Genomic DNA, 17,451 nt, shown 5'->3' on the forward strand with positions numbered 1-17,451 from the left:
TCTCAGGCTCTGGTTAGGTCTGTAAGTGTACAGTTGAATTGAATACACTTGTTGGATCTATTAGTGGCAGGCCTGAAAGTATGGTGTCTGTAGGACTGATCTATCCTGTCATTTGTTCTACTCATGCATCTTTTTAATCCATTGCTTTATAGTCCTTGAATAAGTATGATGGAACTTAAAACTGTAATGATAGCAGTACCTTTTTAATATTTCCTTCTACTATCTAGTAACATTTATCCACACACAGCTTTACTTAGGCAGAAAAAAAAGACTGCAGGAGCTATGGCTCTTTTATTTAGATAAACAATAGCTGTGTAGGAAAAAGTTTCTGACTACCAACAAAGTCCACATGGGCTACCTATACCCATCAAAAGTAATATATAGCTGGGCATGGTGACACACACCTGTAATCCTAGCTACTCTGGAGGCTGAGACAGGAAAGTTGCTTGAGCCCAAGAGTGCAAGACCAGCCTGGGCAACATGGTAATTACTCCTGTCTCAAAAAAAAAAAAAAAAAAGGTAATATATATATATATATATATATATATATATAACCTTCATAACTCGGCCAGGTAGAATGGCCTGGGCGCTAAATACTTAGAATGACATGTAAAAGCTCCTGTTCAAAGGTGGTAGTGGTGAAACCAAATTTCAAGTGATTTTTAATACTGGCATCCGTAAACCAATGCCGAAAGCACTAGAGGGATGTTAACATTTTTTACCTCAGGACATTCGCTTGCTTATATGGTTTGGCTGCGTCCCCACCCAAAGCTCATCTTGAATTGTAATAATCCACACTTGTCAAGGGCAGAGCCGGGTAGAGATAATTGAATCATGGGGGCAGTTTTCCCCATACTGTTCTGGTGGTAGTGAATAAGTCTCACAAGATCTGATGGTTTTATAAATGGGAATCCCCCTGCACAAGCTCTCCTGCCTGTGCCATGTAAGACATGTCTTTGCTTCTCCTTTGCTGATTGCCATGATTGTAAGGTCTCCCCAGCTATGCTGAACTGAATTTATTATACCTCTTTCCTTTATAAATTACCCAGTCTTGGGTATGTCTTTATTAGCAGTTTGAGAACAGACTAATACACTTGCCTTGGATGCATTTGAAAACTGTTGTTAATATGTTGAATTTAAAATAGGATGCAATATTAGCTTGGAAAGCGTTCTTTTAAAATCATAAGATGTTAAAGAATGACTTGTCCAACATCATGCATGTAACTCTTGACAGAACTGCAAATACAACTTTGGTTTCAAAGTGCTCTTTCCTCTACAATAGATGTTAGAGCTTAGGTTTCTATTTTAGATATTAGTGTCAATTATTTTCTACATAACTTTCTATAGTTTTGAAGGAAGAGAGCTTAAAAAAATTCTGATCCCATTGGACTGGAGTATAGTATTTTTAAACTCATAACTTTTTACTTTTATTTTTTATTTTTAAAATTTCAACTTTTATTTTAGATTACGAGTTACGTACACAGGTTTGTTACGTGGGTATATTGCAAGATGCTGAGGTTTCGGGTATGACTGAACCCATCATCTAGGTAGTAAGCATAGTTCCTAGTAGGTGGTTTTTCAACCTTGACTTCCTCAATCCATTTTATTTATTTATTTGTTTATTTATTTATTTATTTATTTAAGACAGAGTGTTGCTCTGTCACCCAGGCTGGAAGTGCAGTGATGTGATCTTGGCTCGCTGCAACCTCTGCCTCCTGGGTTCAAACGATTCTACTGCTTGAGCCTCCTGAGTAGCAGAGATTATAAGTGCCCTCCTCCACACCTGGCTAATTTTTATATTTTTAGTAGAGGCAGGCATCCACATGTTGGCTAGGCTAGTCTCCTGACCTCAAGTGATCCACCTTATACTCATCAAAAGTAACATATAGCTGGGAGCCACTGTGCCTGGCCTTCCCTCCCTCCCCGGTCTTGTTGTCCTCAGTGTTTATTGTTCTCATCTTTATGTAAATGTATATCCAATACTTAGCTCTCACTTGTGAGGATATGAAGTATATTTGGTTTCTGTTTCTGTATTAATTAAGTTAGAATAATGGCCTGCAGGTGCATTCATGTTGTTGCAAAGGACATGATTTTGTTCCTTTTTATGGCAGCATAGTATTCCACCATGTATATGTACCACATTTTCTTTATTCAGTTCACTGTTGATGGGCATCTAGGTTGATTCCATGTCTTTGCTATTGTGATTAATGCTTCAATGAATATTCAGGGACATGTGTATTTTTCATAGAATGATTTATTTTTCTTTTGGGTACATATATCCAGTAATGAGATTGCTTGGCCAAATGGTAGTTCTACTTTTAGTTCCTTTTTGTTGTTGTCCCAGATTTATTGAAAATAATACAGCATTGCAGAAAAGATTTAAACAGGTCCCCAAGGCATTTTGAAATTCATCCCAACTGCAGGCTGAGTGACCTGCAGGTTGGACAGACTGCCGAAGTCCAGAAGTTTCAGCATTTCCTTAGTGTCAGGATCTACTTCAATGATCCCCTGATCCAGGGCTGAGACCTCAGGAACATAATTGTCTTTCCTGTCTCTCACCTCCTCCTGCAGCTTGATGGAGATACCTCTTACTGGGCCTCTCTGAATCTGCTTCATCTGATGGGTGACATAGCCTACTATCTTGTTGTGGAGCTTCTTGCTGGGGATAATGGTGATCTCCTTGCACATGCACTTGTTCGATTGGAAGTCGTTGCCCAGGCGCATGTAGTACTTTTCTATGACGATGCAGGCAGCCTTCTTCACGGTTTTGGTGAAAACGCAGCCCCTGTTGGTGGGTCCTTGGTAAAAGAGGTAGTTCTTTGAGAAATCTCCAAACTGCTTTCCACAGAGGTTGAACTAATTTAAACTCTCACCAACAGTGTTTAAGTGTTTCCTTTTCTCCATAGCCTCACCAACATCTGTTATTTTTTGACTTTTTCATAACAGCCATTCTGACTGGTATGAGATGATATCTCATTTTGGTTTTGATTTGAATGTCCCTGATGATTAGTGGTTTTGAGCATTTTTTAAATATGTTCATTGGCTGCTTGCATGTCTTCTTTGAGAAGTGTCTGTTCATGTCCTTTGTTCACTTTTTAATGGGGTTATTTGATTTTTGCTTATTAAATTGTTTAAGTTCCTCATCGATTCTGAATATTGGACCTTTGTTGGATGTATATTTGTGAATATTTTCTCCCATTCTGTAGATTGTCTGTTTACTTCTGAGTACATTATTTTTAAAAACAGATCTTTTATAATGGATACTCTTTTGGTACACAATTTTTGGCATTACTTGCAAGAAGAGGGAAAAATTTTTCCTCCAACTTGGTTGGTATTGGAAAGTCAGGGTAATAAGATAAAGAACCCTGTTGTTTCCCTTCTCAGTATGGGAGACCAAGTTATTCACCTACTATTATAAATAAAAGTTAGTATAAGTTATTATAACTAAGTATGAACATGATTGAAACTTATGACAGATAAAGATAATGCTTTGACTTCTCAAGTCATACTACTAGCCCTGATTAAATCCACACCCTTGGGTTTGCCCACATGTGAAGAACTCTTGAAGTGAAGAAAATTAGATAAATATCAAACGTTCATCCACTTGAGAATTACAAGGTCCTTGTTCTCCTTTTTTTTTTCTAACCTTGCTCTAGGTTGAATTGAATTTTTATCAATTCAGTATCTTGAATTGATCCAGATATTAAATCTTTTGCAAAGTGAGATGTGATCTAGGACTTTTAAGATTCTCGGGTACCACTTTAAGTCTTTGGGATTTAGAACTTCAAAGGGTTGGGAAGAGCAGCGCATGGGAGGAACTCGTCTTCATAATCCGTTTAGAAGAGAAGGTCTGTTGAACATTTGGAAGGGGAAAAATTTGGCATTTTTTTCTGGACTTCGTGAATCATAAAGACAAAGAGGCTTAGTATAAGTATCATTTCACCTGAGAAAATGTCCTTTCCTAACTCCTCTACCTGTTATAATTACTCCTTCTTAACTTCTCTATCAACTATTCTATTGCTGGCTGCACATTAGAATCACCTAATTAAAAAATAAATACTAGTGCCCCAAGCCCCATCCTCTGCTTTATTTGATCTGGGACACTGATATTGCTTCAAAAAATCCCTAGATGATTCTGATGTGCAACCAGCATAGCAAAACAGTGCCGTATGTTCCCAGAGCACTTTATTTCATAACTGGACACTTACTCTGTTGTCCCATAGTTCTTTAAAATTCTATCTCCCTGGTCGCTTCATATGATAAATTGAGTATAAAGACCACGTCTTAGTCAACTTACATAAGACATAACCTCTAGGAGTTGCTTGCTCATTGAGTTCTCCTCCTCTGTCTCCTCCTCCTCCTTCTCCTCCTCCTCCTCCTCCTCCTTCTCCTTCCTCCTCCTTCTCTTCTTCTTCTTCTCCTCCTCCTCCTTCTCCTCCTCCTCCTCCTCTCCCCCTTCTCCTTCTCCTTCTCCTTCTTCTGATGGAGTCACACTCTGTTGTCCAGGCTGGAGTGCAGTGGCACGATCTCGGTTCACTGCAACCTCCAACTCCCAGGTTCAAACAATCCTCCTGCCTCAGCCCCACTAGTAGCTGGGATTACAGGCATATGCCACCATGCCCAGCTAATTTTTGTATTTTCAGTAGAGATGGGGGTTTTGCCATGTTATCCAGGCTGGTCTCGAACTCCTGACCTCAGGTAATCCACCCGCCTCAGCCTCCCAAAGTGCTGAGATTACAGGCATGAGTCACTGCACCCGGCCTAATTGGGTTCTTTTTAAAAATCCCCAACACTTTCTACTGAACAATCACCAAGTTCTACAATCTGGGGCTACATCAGAAAATAAGACAGACCTAGTCCTTTACCTTATGAAATTTACAGTATTTTTTCCTTGAGGGCAAGTATATTGTCCTTGCATTTGCAAATCTATCTAGGGTTCGCTAATAGCTCACCAAGAAGCATCACAGTAGAACAAATAATTGTTAAGTGCTTTCTGTTTGCTAGCCACTGTGCTAGGTCTTGGCTATAAGAGGGCAGATGAACCAAGCTACAGAGGTCTTGATTTGGACATACTGTTTTATCTGCCCTTAGGACTGACCCATTCTGTGTTTTCTAAAACTTGTATGTTTGTGAAATTTTCATTTAAACTCCACTTACTTGACACATTAAATCACAAAGATTTTTAAAATCTAAAAGATTTCTACAAATTACTAAAAAATCGTATGGTTTCAGTGCCTACACCTGCACTCTAAATGGTAAATAGAATGAGTAGATGTTTGTAGATTGCTTCAATTTCAGTTTTACCCCAGGTAGGACACAGTACACTTTTTGGGTAATAATGAACATAAAATGTATATCTGGTTATTTCAATATGGTATGTGTCATCTTAATTTCCTTCTAAATCAAAGATAAGTATCTATTATGCAGAAAAAATAATTAGAACATATTTGCCTTTCACTTTATGAAGTACTTTCATTAGTTTAAATAACATCATCTGATTTGATCCTTGCACCAAGTCTGAGATGTAGGATGGTTACCAAAGCACTTCTCTTGATTTTACAGTGAGAAAACTTAGGCTCAAGTTGACACTCAAGCTCACCTTGCAAGATAGTGACAGAGCTGATAAGTTCAATGCTCTTTCTGTCATCCCATGCTGCCATAAATGTAAGTATGCATCTATAGGCATCATATAAATATGCAAATACCAAGTTTTGCTAAAGTACTTGAAAAGCAAAAACAAAAAATCTAGTACATTAATGTGTTATAGCATAATATATATTTTAACAGCTTATTAGTTTGCATTAGCTAGAGAAAGATGTGCTTCTCACATTTGTGCAAAATTTGAACTATCGAATATTTTTAAAAGGATGAAGATTTACCTCTTTCAAGTATATAAAAAAGTGGACCTGCAATAATTAAATATTCCTTTTAGAGGTTCTTAGAGTGCCTACTTTGGTTAATACTTAAGAATGTTTTGTAATTATACTCTCAATTATCTGTGTGTAAATGGGTGTTCCTCAAGTACTTGAGGATGCTAACAACAGTGTATTCTCTTAAACAGTCTACATATGCTCCCTATAAACTTTATTTACACTACAGATTTGTTTAGCAAGTCTTTTGTCTGTTGATATGGTAACGGAAAACTTCTGCTTAGCCAGACTTTCAGTAGATCAGAAATTCCGATTTAAGGTGAGTCTGAATTAATGAGGTTTTCCTTTATTTGCAATTTAATAGGTGTTGCCCCATATATCTGTCTTTACATACATGTATAACTTTATTAATATATATGTTTTTATACATTTAACAGTACTTTGCAGAGCTACTGACTTGATTTATCAATGAACCTGAGAAATTTCAAATTATTTTATAGCTTCTTAGCATAGATTTGCCTTAGTCTGTCTGTAGCTGTGGAGGAAAAATTCTGTTTCCTTAAGTCCTTTTATGAGGGTGCCAAAAGGTATAAAAATATGAAGCCATTTAATAGCCAGGCTCTTTGAAACTGCCAAGCACACACAGTGTGCGTGCTAAGTTTAATCACAGTGATGGATTTACACATAATGTCTCAATTCCAGACTCCCTCATTAGTGCAGTCAATCTTGAAATTCTCCCCGGTAAGAAGGGTGAAGGTGACTTCAACACCCGTGAGAGGACGGCTGGATATTGACAACACCCAGAAAAAGACAGTGGGAAAAATCTCTACCATATGAGGCTATAATCCTAGCTGTGGTCAATGTGTTGAAAGCTTTATATTTCCTGACCACAGGATCTTTCTATAAAATGAACAGGGAGGAGGGATATTCCTAGGATTAGCCAGCTGGCTATTCCTATATGCTTATTAAAATTTCTGGAAGAAATGGTGGGGCCTTTAAACCCTTTTACAATAAGATGACTATATCCGTTTGAGAAATTATAAGCTCTTCCCTCCTCCAACTATTTCATGCAAGAGGGCAGAATAAAATATTTTCAAACTTAAAATTTGATAGTTGCAGCAAAGAAATGGGAATATAGAAAATGGTGGTAAAAACAGCAGTAGCAGCAGAAGCAAGGAGAGAATCCAGATGTCACCTTTGCAGGAAGTCTTTTTCTCCTCTGAGGACCCGCAGGTCAGGCTTTTAAATTTTGGGCAAAACACAGTTTTATTCCAAGCCATACAGAGTGTGGAGACAGCCTTGTCTTTTGGAGGCTGCATTTGGAAACTGCTGCCTCTTTTATTCAACACCCACGTGTTATTCCTCTAGCTTGCTGAGTGAATCCCTGCACAATTGTGGCATTAAACAAAGTAAAGCACTGGCAACGTATTTGGCCTCTTTGTTTAGGAGAAGAAAACCAAGTAACTTAACACTTAACATTCATCAGAAGACACTGGATCATCAGGAACACTGTAGAAATAGCATTAGAATTGGGTCCCGTTTATAAGAAATCCTCAGGGTGTTTAGTCAATAGTACCAGACGTCAGAATATTGTGTTTTATAGTCTTCTTTCTCCTCTTCCTTCTCCCCCTCCTCTTCTTCTTTTTGGTAGAGATTTAGTCAGTAAAGCCAAGATACACATGCACACACACACACACACTCTCTCTCCCCCTCTGTGTGTGTGTCCCTGAATATATAAGTAGATCTCCATTTCCTTCTTCCTCTCCCTCTACTTTAAACAGATCACTAAGCCAACCAGATCTTCATTTTCAGATGAGGGCTCTCAGGATATACATAAAGGATATCCAGTGAACCTTCAGTATCTTGACATTTTATCATTCCATTTAAGACTGTGTATTTTGTTCTAATTGATATTTTCGGAACTTGATGGGGGCCTTGAATGAACTTGAAGGAAAATCTTTTGTTGAAAAGTATAATTAAAACAATAGTTTATATTTGTTTAGCTTTTGTACAGTTTATAGTGTGCCTTCATACATTTTATTTAATTCCCCATAACAATTTATCTAATATATTATGAACTACTTAGAATTAGTTAAGCAGAGGGCTGTTGAGGAAAGTTAATAGGCTTGTTCAGTGGCCGGGCGCAGTGGCTCAGCCTGTAATCCCAGCACTTTGGGAGGCCGAGACGGGCGGATCACGAGATCAGGTCAGGAGATCGAGACCATCCTGGCTAACACGGTGAAACCCCGTCTCTACTAAAAAATACAAAAAACTAGCCGGGCGAGGTGGCGGGCACCTGTAGTCCCAGCTACTCGGGAGGCTGAGGCAGGAGAATGGCGTAAACCCGGGAGGCGGAGCTTGCAGTGAGCTGAGATCTGGCCACTGCACTCCAGCCCGGACGACAGAGCGAGACTCCGTCTCAAAAAAAAAAAAAAAAAAAAAAAAAAAAAAAAAAAAAAAAAATTGGCTTGTTCAGCAATAAGAAACTAAAGAGATTTAACCTGACCATCGGGAAGTCTTCTAATTGCCATTGGACATCCTGCCACACCAGAGTCCTCTAAATCGTAATAGACAATCCACACTTATCAATTTGACTACAATAATTTAGGTGGATCATGAAAGAATGAATTAGCATATTTTAAAAGGGTGTGTATGTCTGAATTAGCATATTTTTAAAGGGATGTGTGTATAAGGGACCCAATTCTAATTCTACTCCTAAAGTGTTCCTGATGACCCAGTGTCTTCTGATGAATGTTAAGTGTGTTTCCAACCCTCTGGTTTCTGGGGGTGAGGTGTATATATGCAAGCCATAGGTAGTAGTGCAAGATGAAGAGAGGGCACTGAGTTTTAGAAAGATGTCTGCTTTCTGGCATTTAATCATCAGGATTTGAGAGCCTGAAAAGACAAAGAATATGTTAAATGATTGTCCAAAGGGGGAATGAGGAAAGGAATATAAGGATGGAAAAGAAAGCAAGATAGGACAGAATGGAGAAATAAAGGAAAGAATAGATTAACAAGTGGGAAGGTAAGTGAAACAGCTGGTAATGCCACTGTTCTTTCTGACTGAAGGCTAATTTTGGGACCCTCAAAGATGATGTTGAAATTGACTCAGCCAGATATTTAACATGAGTTCGAGACAAGAAAAGGCTTCCTTCACTCTAAATATCTCTTCTACCTGATTCTTGAATGCCAGAAATTCTCTTAACATGAGGCAAAGTTTTTCAGTTCTTTATTACAAATTAAAGATTTTTAAAGCACAAATCTATAGGTAAAAGAGTACATTAGTATAAATAATTTTCTGTCAAAATATAAAGGGTAATTTCAGCTTATTTTTTGTTTGGATATACGAGTTGTATTCACAGTAAAATATTCTTTGTGTTTTCAATAATGAGGTGGAGCTACCACTACACAAAAAATGAATGGAGTCACTGGAGACTCTAAAGAGATATTTTACAATTTGCACCTAGTTATATCTATGCACTTGCATATGGGCAAACAGGTTATTTGTAGAGATGTCTTAGTAAACGTGATATGTATAATTAGACAGTTTACTTTGTAGTAGCCTTTCTGATCATCTCTCAAAGGTATATATCTCAGATATATAGTCAGATGACTGATTTAGAGAGTGATGGTTTTTCTAAACAAAAGAGAAATTCCAAACCCTAGAGAAAGATTCAGAAAACTTTGTCTTGCTGGTAAATATTTTTATAAGTCTGAGCAAATGATTCAATTAGTTTCAACATAGTAAACTTTACTCTATAGAGTGCAATGCACTAGCTTCTGCAGAGGATAACAAGGTGAAGAGACACAGCTTTCTAGATCCAAAAGAACATAAAGTTGAGTTAAGGAGGCAATGCTATTTCTTAAGTTGGACAAGATGAAGAGAAATAAAAAAAAATGTATAATTTAAAGCTAAGTTGAATTTCCCTTCCCTTCTCTTTCCTTCTCGTCTCCCTACCTTCCATCCTTTCATCCGTCCTCTTTTTAAATTTCTTCTCATATGTTTTTTTTCCTTGAGTGCCAGCTTTGTTTTTACTCAAAGCAAGTCAGCAAGTCTGGCATTCATCAGTTTAGCAGAGATAATCCTTAGTTCCTAGAAAGGCTGATTTTTTTGTTGTTGTTGTAATGAAATCAAGAAAACAAAGGCCTAGCATTCCAGGTTTATACATGCCAATGTATCCAAGTAAAAGAGGGAAAAGGCATGACTCTTCAAGTAAAAAGTACTAGATAATTAGAGATAGGTGACTTTACTCTAAAGTCAATTACTAGCTACTCGTGGCTTTAAGGGACTGTATCTTAGTTTATTCATTTATAAAATGGAAATATCATTTTATACTTGCCTCCTAGAGTTGCTATGATGGTTAGTATAATTAATATATGAAAAAGTGTTCTGTTTCAGTGCTACAAATGTTAGTTTACTAGGAGCCTGGATTTTTTCCTTAACTAACATAGCACCTCATGTGAAATGAAAAATAAAAAGGAACCCTATTCTGTATTTTGCATGTGAAAGAAGAGGGACATAAATTGCTTTCGTTAAGGTTGCACATAATGAAAGCAAAGACAGGAAAGCAAATCACCTTTATCTGTTTTATTGTCTTAGCTGGAGTGGGTTGAATTTTGTCCTTCAAAATATATGTTTAAGTCCTAAACCTTGGCATCTGTGAAGGTGACCTGATTTTTTTTTTTTTTTTTAAGAATTTTGCAGATATAATTAAGGTAAGGATCTTGAGATGAGATCATCTGGGATTAGGGTGGGCCCTAAACTCAATGGTGAGTATCCTTAAAAGAGACACAAAAGAAGATGCAAAGAGACATAGAAAGAGAAGCCATGAGAAGACAAAAGCAGAAATTAAACTGCTGTGTCTTCACGCCAAGGAATGACAGAAATTGAGGAGAGTCACCAGAAGTTAGGAGAGAGGCATAGAATAGGTTCTCTCCCAGAATCTCCACCAACATCTTATTTTCAGACTTCTGGATTTCAGAATGGTGAGAGACTACATTTCTGTTGTTTTAAGCCACCCAGAAGATTCTAATGTGAACTAAGTTTCAGACCTACTGCTTGAGCATTGAGGGAAACAAATTTACTAAACTAGAGCTCATTATTTCTACTTAATGTCTGGTAGGTTGTTTTATAGGAAACTCTCACCTTACTTGTAGGCATGATTGACACCAAGTTAGCTTCAGATAATGCTAAGAAAAATTTCATTTCAATGTCCTTTCAAGGAAATTAGCTCTAGAAATCAGATAATTTTATTGATAGGGTAATAAGTACATACTAGGGGAAGTTTCTGGTTTAATTTGAGAATGTCATCTGACAAAATACATTAGATTTAGACCAAAATGTGTTAGTTTTCATTTATTCTCTAAACCAGAACTTGTTGGAAGTAAGAACATTCTTTTCAGATTTAACTAATTTATCATTAATAAGCTGTGTTCTTCAGTACATGGTCCTGCCAAATGCTACATTAGAAAAAGTTTCTTTTGACTTGAAACCATTATCAGGATTTTCGTCTCTTACAGCTTTAAGATGCATGGTAAATGCTCTGAGAAATCTTGCAATAAAAAAACTATCCCTGTTTAAGAATTACTGAAATTTATTTGAAAATAGAAGGTTATTTTCCTTCTCTCATATAATATCGATGGATAATACACAAAATAAGTGATCTCCAGAAAACTGTTTTTTAAAAATATATATTATTAGAATTTTGTCTGGTTAAGAAGAGACTGTTAAATGAGACGGCTTCAGGGGTTCACATTTGACAAATCTGGGACAATTTGCCATCAAAATGAGTAAGGATAGTAATGGGTTATAACCCATGAAAAATATAAAAATTGATAATTCCATACTAATAATCAATCGATTGATAATTAAGTAGAAGGAAAGGAGAAGAAAACTCTTCCTGATTGTAGGATGCCAAATAATAAATGTAGAGGGAGTGATAAGAGTTTTTAAAAATCACCATTTTGCTACCATCATTGTAAAAATTGATTTGGATGAGAGTCATCAATAGATCCTAAAATTAATGAGTACAATATGATGGATGTCAAGTTATTTATATAATTTCAAGGCATGCACCCAACTGATTACTTATTAATTGTCAGAGAAAAATTCTTATCAGTAGAAAATGTTGACTACCACTGTTTCAACAAGTACCATGTGTCTCCTCATAAGAAGCCACTTAAACTTTGACACTCTGCTGTTTGAAACTTGGGAAAAAAATGCATAAGTTGAATTTAATCACAAAGAAACATCAGGTAAACCCAAATTTAGGGACAGTGTACAAAATAAGTGGCTTTCACTCTTCAAAAATATCAATGCTGTGAAAGATAGAGACTGGCCAAGGAACTCTTTCTTTCAGATTTTAAAAGACTTAAAACTAAATGCAATTTATAATCCCAGAATAGAAGCTGGATCCAAGAAAAAAATTGCTGTAAGGATTTATTGGAGAAACTGATATATATTAATCAATATAATCAATATATTAGAAAATAATGTTGCACAAATGTTTTCCAGTTTTGATATTTGTACCTTCATAAAGTGACATGATATGTGCAACTTATTCTTTTTAAACATTATTATTATTTTTGAGACTGGATCTCATTCTGTTGCCCAGGCTGGAGTACAGTGGTATGATCATAGCTCACTACAGTCTCAGTCTCCAGGGCTCGACCATCCTCCCACCTTAGCCTGCCAAGTGGTTGGGACTTCAGGCCTGTACTACCACACCTGGCTAATTTTTCAAATTTTTAGTAGAGATGAGATCTCGCCGTGTTGCCCTGGTTGGTCTTGAACTCCTCAGCTCAAGCAATTATTCTGCCTTGGCTTTTCAAAGTGCTGGGGTTATAGGTGTGAGCCACTGCACCTGGCAAAATTAATATTACTTTTGATTGACAAATCATAATCATATGTATTTATAGGGTAAAATGTAATGCATATATATGTATATATATACACACACTCAGGGTAGAGCTTATTTTTAAATATTTTAGGAGAACATGAGAGAAGGAGAAAGGAAGGAAGATAACAAAATGAGGTAAAATGGTGAATCTGTGTGAATATGGGAATGATTTCTTCTGAAATCACTTGTATAAGTTTGATAATATTTCTACATAAAAATGTTGTAAAAAGTGGAAAAAGTATTTTTTTTCCAGAAAGAATTTCCTGCTGCTAAAGAGAGGAAAATTGAATTATGCATTTGGACTTGTTTCTACAACTAATAACTTTTCATCTCTCACTAGTGAATAGGAGTAACAGGCTTAGATGCTGTCATTTGTTTACATTAAATACAAAAAACTAGCAGTGTTGAAGGTTCACATTGGTCAAACAACATAGCTCACACATTTGTAATATGTAATATTATGTTTTCAGCATAAACATATAATGCAAGATACTCTACAATGGGTTAGGCCTAGGTCAGATATCATTTTGTTTAATATGCAAACATAAAAATCTTGATTGAAAACCTGATTTGTGACCATTTGGTAGAATTTTCTCTCTTTAAAAATGATCAAATGGAGTTATTTGAAATATATATAAAGACACTTTATAAAGATACAAAAATATTAAGAATAATTAAATGCTCATAATAGAATGAAATAGATGTACTTACTAAATCATTAAATTACACACAACTGTAGACAAAACGAACTTTTTTTTTTTTTTTTTTAGACGGAGTCTCGCTCTGTCCCCCAGGCTGGAGTGCAGTGGCCGGATCTCAGCTCACTGCAAGCTCCGCCTCCCGGGTTCACGCCATTCTCCTGCCTCAGCCTCCCGGAGTAGCTGGGACTACAGGCGCCCGCTACCTCGCCCGGCTAGTTTTTGTATTTTTTTAGTAGAGACGGGGTTTCACCGTGTTAGCCAGGATGGTCTCGATCTCCTGACCTCGTGATCCGCCCGTCTCGGCCTCCCAAAGTGCTGGGATTACAGGCTTGAGCCACCGCGCCCGGCCCTTTTTTTTTTTTTTTTTTTTTTTGAGACGGAGTTTTCCTCTTGTTGCCCAGGCTGGAGTGCAATGGCGCGATCCCGGCTCTGCGCGATCTCACTGCAAACTCTGACTTCCCGGGTTCAAGCAATTCTCCTGCCTCAGCCTCCCGAGTAGCTGGGATTACAGGCATGCGTCACTACGTCAGGCTAATTTTGTATTTTTAGGAGAGACAGAGTTTCTCCATGTTGGTCAGGCTGGTATTGAATTCCCAACCTCAGGTGTTCCGCCCGCCTCAGCCTCCCAAAGTGCTGGGATTACAGACATGAGCCACCGCGCCCGGCCCGACAAAACGAACTTTAAGTAATATTTGGGAATAGTGATATTATAGTTCTGTGTTATTTCTTCATTTCTTCCCACCAAAGCCAGCAGCAGATGTGGCTAGAAAACCATCTCTGCTGTGGTTCAGGTCCAGACACTCAAATTTCCTTTTATTTCTTGAGACAGAGTCTTGCTCTGTCACCCAGGCTGGAGTGCAGTGGCGGGATCTCGGCTCACTGCAAGCTCCACCTCCCGGGTTCATGCCATTCTCCTGCCTCAGCCTCCCAGGTAGCTGGGACTACAGACGCCCGCCACCTCGCCCGGCTAGTTTTTTTTTTTTTTTTGTATTTTTGTAGTAGAGACGGGGTTTCACCGTGTTAGCCAGGATGGTCTCGATCTCCTGACCTTGTGATCCGCCCGTCTCGGCCTCCCAAAGTGCTGGGATTACAGGCTTGAGCCACCGCGCCCGGCCACTCAAATTTTCTATTACCGCCGGAGTCCACATCAGTCCATGCCCATGTACCCATGTTGATGTGTTGCATCTTACAGCGGTCCATAGAGGCCTTGTCATGCTTCTGTCATACTTATATATGAATTATGTAGAATTCTTTGTCTCTCTGCCTGCGACAACAAAGTTTAGCATTTGAAGTGCAAAATCCTTATCTACTGGTATCTGTTTACTGGTAAATAAAGCCTTATCTGCTGGCTTTAGCTATTTGCTTCCTATCTCCTACTACATGGATTCATGTTAATGCTGGAAATGTGATTAGCCTCCCATTTGGTACTTGTTTGGTTATTCTATAGCTGCCCAGAAACACTTTCTTTTTCTATTCTTTCTTTCTTTCTTTTTTTTTTCTGTAGCTATGGGGAGACTTTGTAGATATTCCTGGATTTTAGGGGTGGGAAACAGAACAAATTTCAGGCTGAGCACTAGTTAAAAAGTGTCTCCCCCACTACTCAGAAGTAATTTACTTTATTGTTACTTCCTGTGTTTTGCTATCAACAACCCCCCATGACATCAGCAGCCCTTGGTTAAAAGCTGTTCACTGATTCCTTGACAGGCTTTTGCTGTTTAACTGTTTCAGGCTCACTTAAGTATGTCATATACACACGCCTCCCAGTGATTTCATTGGGTTTTCCCATGAAAAAGGTCCTAGATCTAAACTAAAATCTTCAAAGACACACCCTGTTTTAAAAAGTAGCAGGTTTAGAATTTAGCTAGAGGAAAAAAATGTGAAAACGCACAGAACCCATGGGGCTGTCTTGAAATTCTTTACTGTCAAGATTTCATCATAACATAGGACACAGCTGGGTAGGGCAGTGGGAATAGGAAATTTATGATTGAGAAGGGGGAACATGGTTTTATTTTCTGCCTCTATATAAACATTCTGATCCCTGTCTTGTTCCCTTACAACTAAGGATTGTACAATTGTCCAAGCATCCACCAAAGAGTGATTTCTGCCATATCTGAGTCAGTGCTGTAGCAGCATCAGTCAGAACATAGCCATTAGCATGAACTGTCACAAATGTGGGGGCAGCAACATGGTAAGAGAGAGTCTCCCTTCAGCAGCAGTAGTTCCTTGGGGTCTCCATAAACATAGCCTCCTATCAGGTTGGCTTACAGGTTGCCACAGTGTTTACAGATTGTCCTGGAAATGAAATGTCATGTGAGGAGGATCCTGGGGTGCCGCTCTTGAAATGAATTCAATATGAAAAATTAAAGTGATGTGAGATCTTAGTACCAATCAAAAACCTATGCAGAATTATAGATGAAAGGAAGTTAGTACTGTAAATTATGTTATCACAGATGGGGAACATTTATATCAATCATTAGGGCTAGAGGATGAATTTATATAGGGTTAATTGATGAGCCACATTAAAAAAAAAAAAAGCTAATGTAGATAATAGATGAGTAGAGAATAGTACTCCTGGTGTTTGGGCCTGCAGCTGTCCTCTGGGTCATAGTAGGTAACAGTCAGGAAATTATTTTTAACTGTGTGTGTAAGAAAATGCTGAGTACCTTTTCCTCTAGACATCCCTGAACATCCTGTCATTACAGGTGCCAAAGCCATGTATGGAGTTTAAAGCACTGCTTACAGATTCCAGAGGAGAAGGCCTGTGTGGTCTGTTTTACTGTAAGCACAGTAAAAATTAGTGGGCCCTATTTATTCATTATTAATCTGGTGGCAGAGGTGTATCTTAATTCCCGATGGGTTTTACATGCTGCTGCTATTATTTGTTGGGAAATTTCCCTTTTTTTTTTTTTTTTTTTTTCCTATTAAATCTTCATTCCAGGAGTTGTGTTTATTTGGCACCAAGTTGAAAGGAGAGGATGTTGTTAAAAGAAGGGACCACTTTACTGTTTCTTTTAACACAGCATCTCAGTTCTTACTACTACTAAAATTCAATTGATTCAGTCTCTGAAGTCTGTCATCAAAGGTTAATTCAGAAACTATTAGAATTTGCAGATGTAATTTTTAAATCTAAAAATATGTATCAGGGTCAAATGGTTGGAGTTTTGTACAACAAATTTCCGTTCTCTAGGTTTTGGTAATAGGTAGTTGCCATATTGTATTTTGATTTCATTATTTTTCAATGCTTTTCATAGAGTTCTTTAGACTTCCCATCCTAGAGGTATGAGGAATTTAGAAAAGAAACAAAACTTCTTCCAATAAAGAATTCTGTCTACACTAATATGTACAAATAAGAACATTTCAAATTGCTGCAGCTGATGAGCAATGTCTGAAATATCAGAAGACTGAAGTGTCCAGACATTGGCTATAATGTATCTATCTGCTCTAATATTGAAGTATAGTGCACAAATAGAAATTTAATAAAATTCAAAGAGATAATAAATAGTACATTCTCTTCCAGAAGAGTAATAATTTAATTCTTAAGATTTTCCCTTTTCCCCAAAGAATTCAAGGAACTAGTAATGTTAAGTTCATTTGAAGCATTTGTACACTTCATATTATATAGGCATAATTGAGTGAACACTCCTAAGATAACCCCATTTTCTTTTAAACCCAGAACCCAAATAGGTATTTCTTTCTCATATGTGCAAATATGTATTAGGATATGCTATCCTATGTGCCTGTACCTAACTCCCTGATCCTTTAAGGGACTCAGAAAGACCATTTGTGGTATTGACCTAGTTTTTTCAGTTGAAGATTCAGATGTCCTAAGAATACTGGAGTTTAGAGCTGGAACTTTATTGAGGGTACCTGGAGAGTCAGGTCGATATTATAGTGCTGGCTTTCCCCTCTTGTTACAGGTATTCTGGAGGTGGGGAGCAATGGCCATTCAATGTGCCCAGAACAACTCTGGACAGAGAACCA

General features: G+C 37.6%; 1 long non-coding RNA gene across 1 annotated transcript in view; it reads left to right on the top strand.

Annotated features, from left to right (window-relative positions):
• Positions 1-17,451, top strand: part of LOC117087342 — a 36,891-nt gene that overhangs the window by 4,252 nt on the left and 15,188 nt on the right. The window contains exon 2 of the long non-coding RNA XR_004438767.1: positions 5,563-5,664. This is a non-coding gene — a long non-coding RNA (uncharacterized LOC117087342). The remainder of the gene's footprint in view (positions 1-5,562; positions 5,665-17,451) is intronic.

Source organism: Trachypithecus francoisi, unplaced genomic scaffold (assembly GCF_009764315.1).
Source record: "Trachypithecus francoisi isolate TF-2019V2 unplaced genomic scaffold, Tfra_2.0 Lachesis_group10, whole genome shotgun sequence".
Taxonomy (NCBI): Eukaryota; Metazoa; Chordata; class Mammalia; order Primates; family Cercopithecidae; genus Trachypithecus; species Trachypithecus francoisi.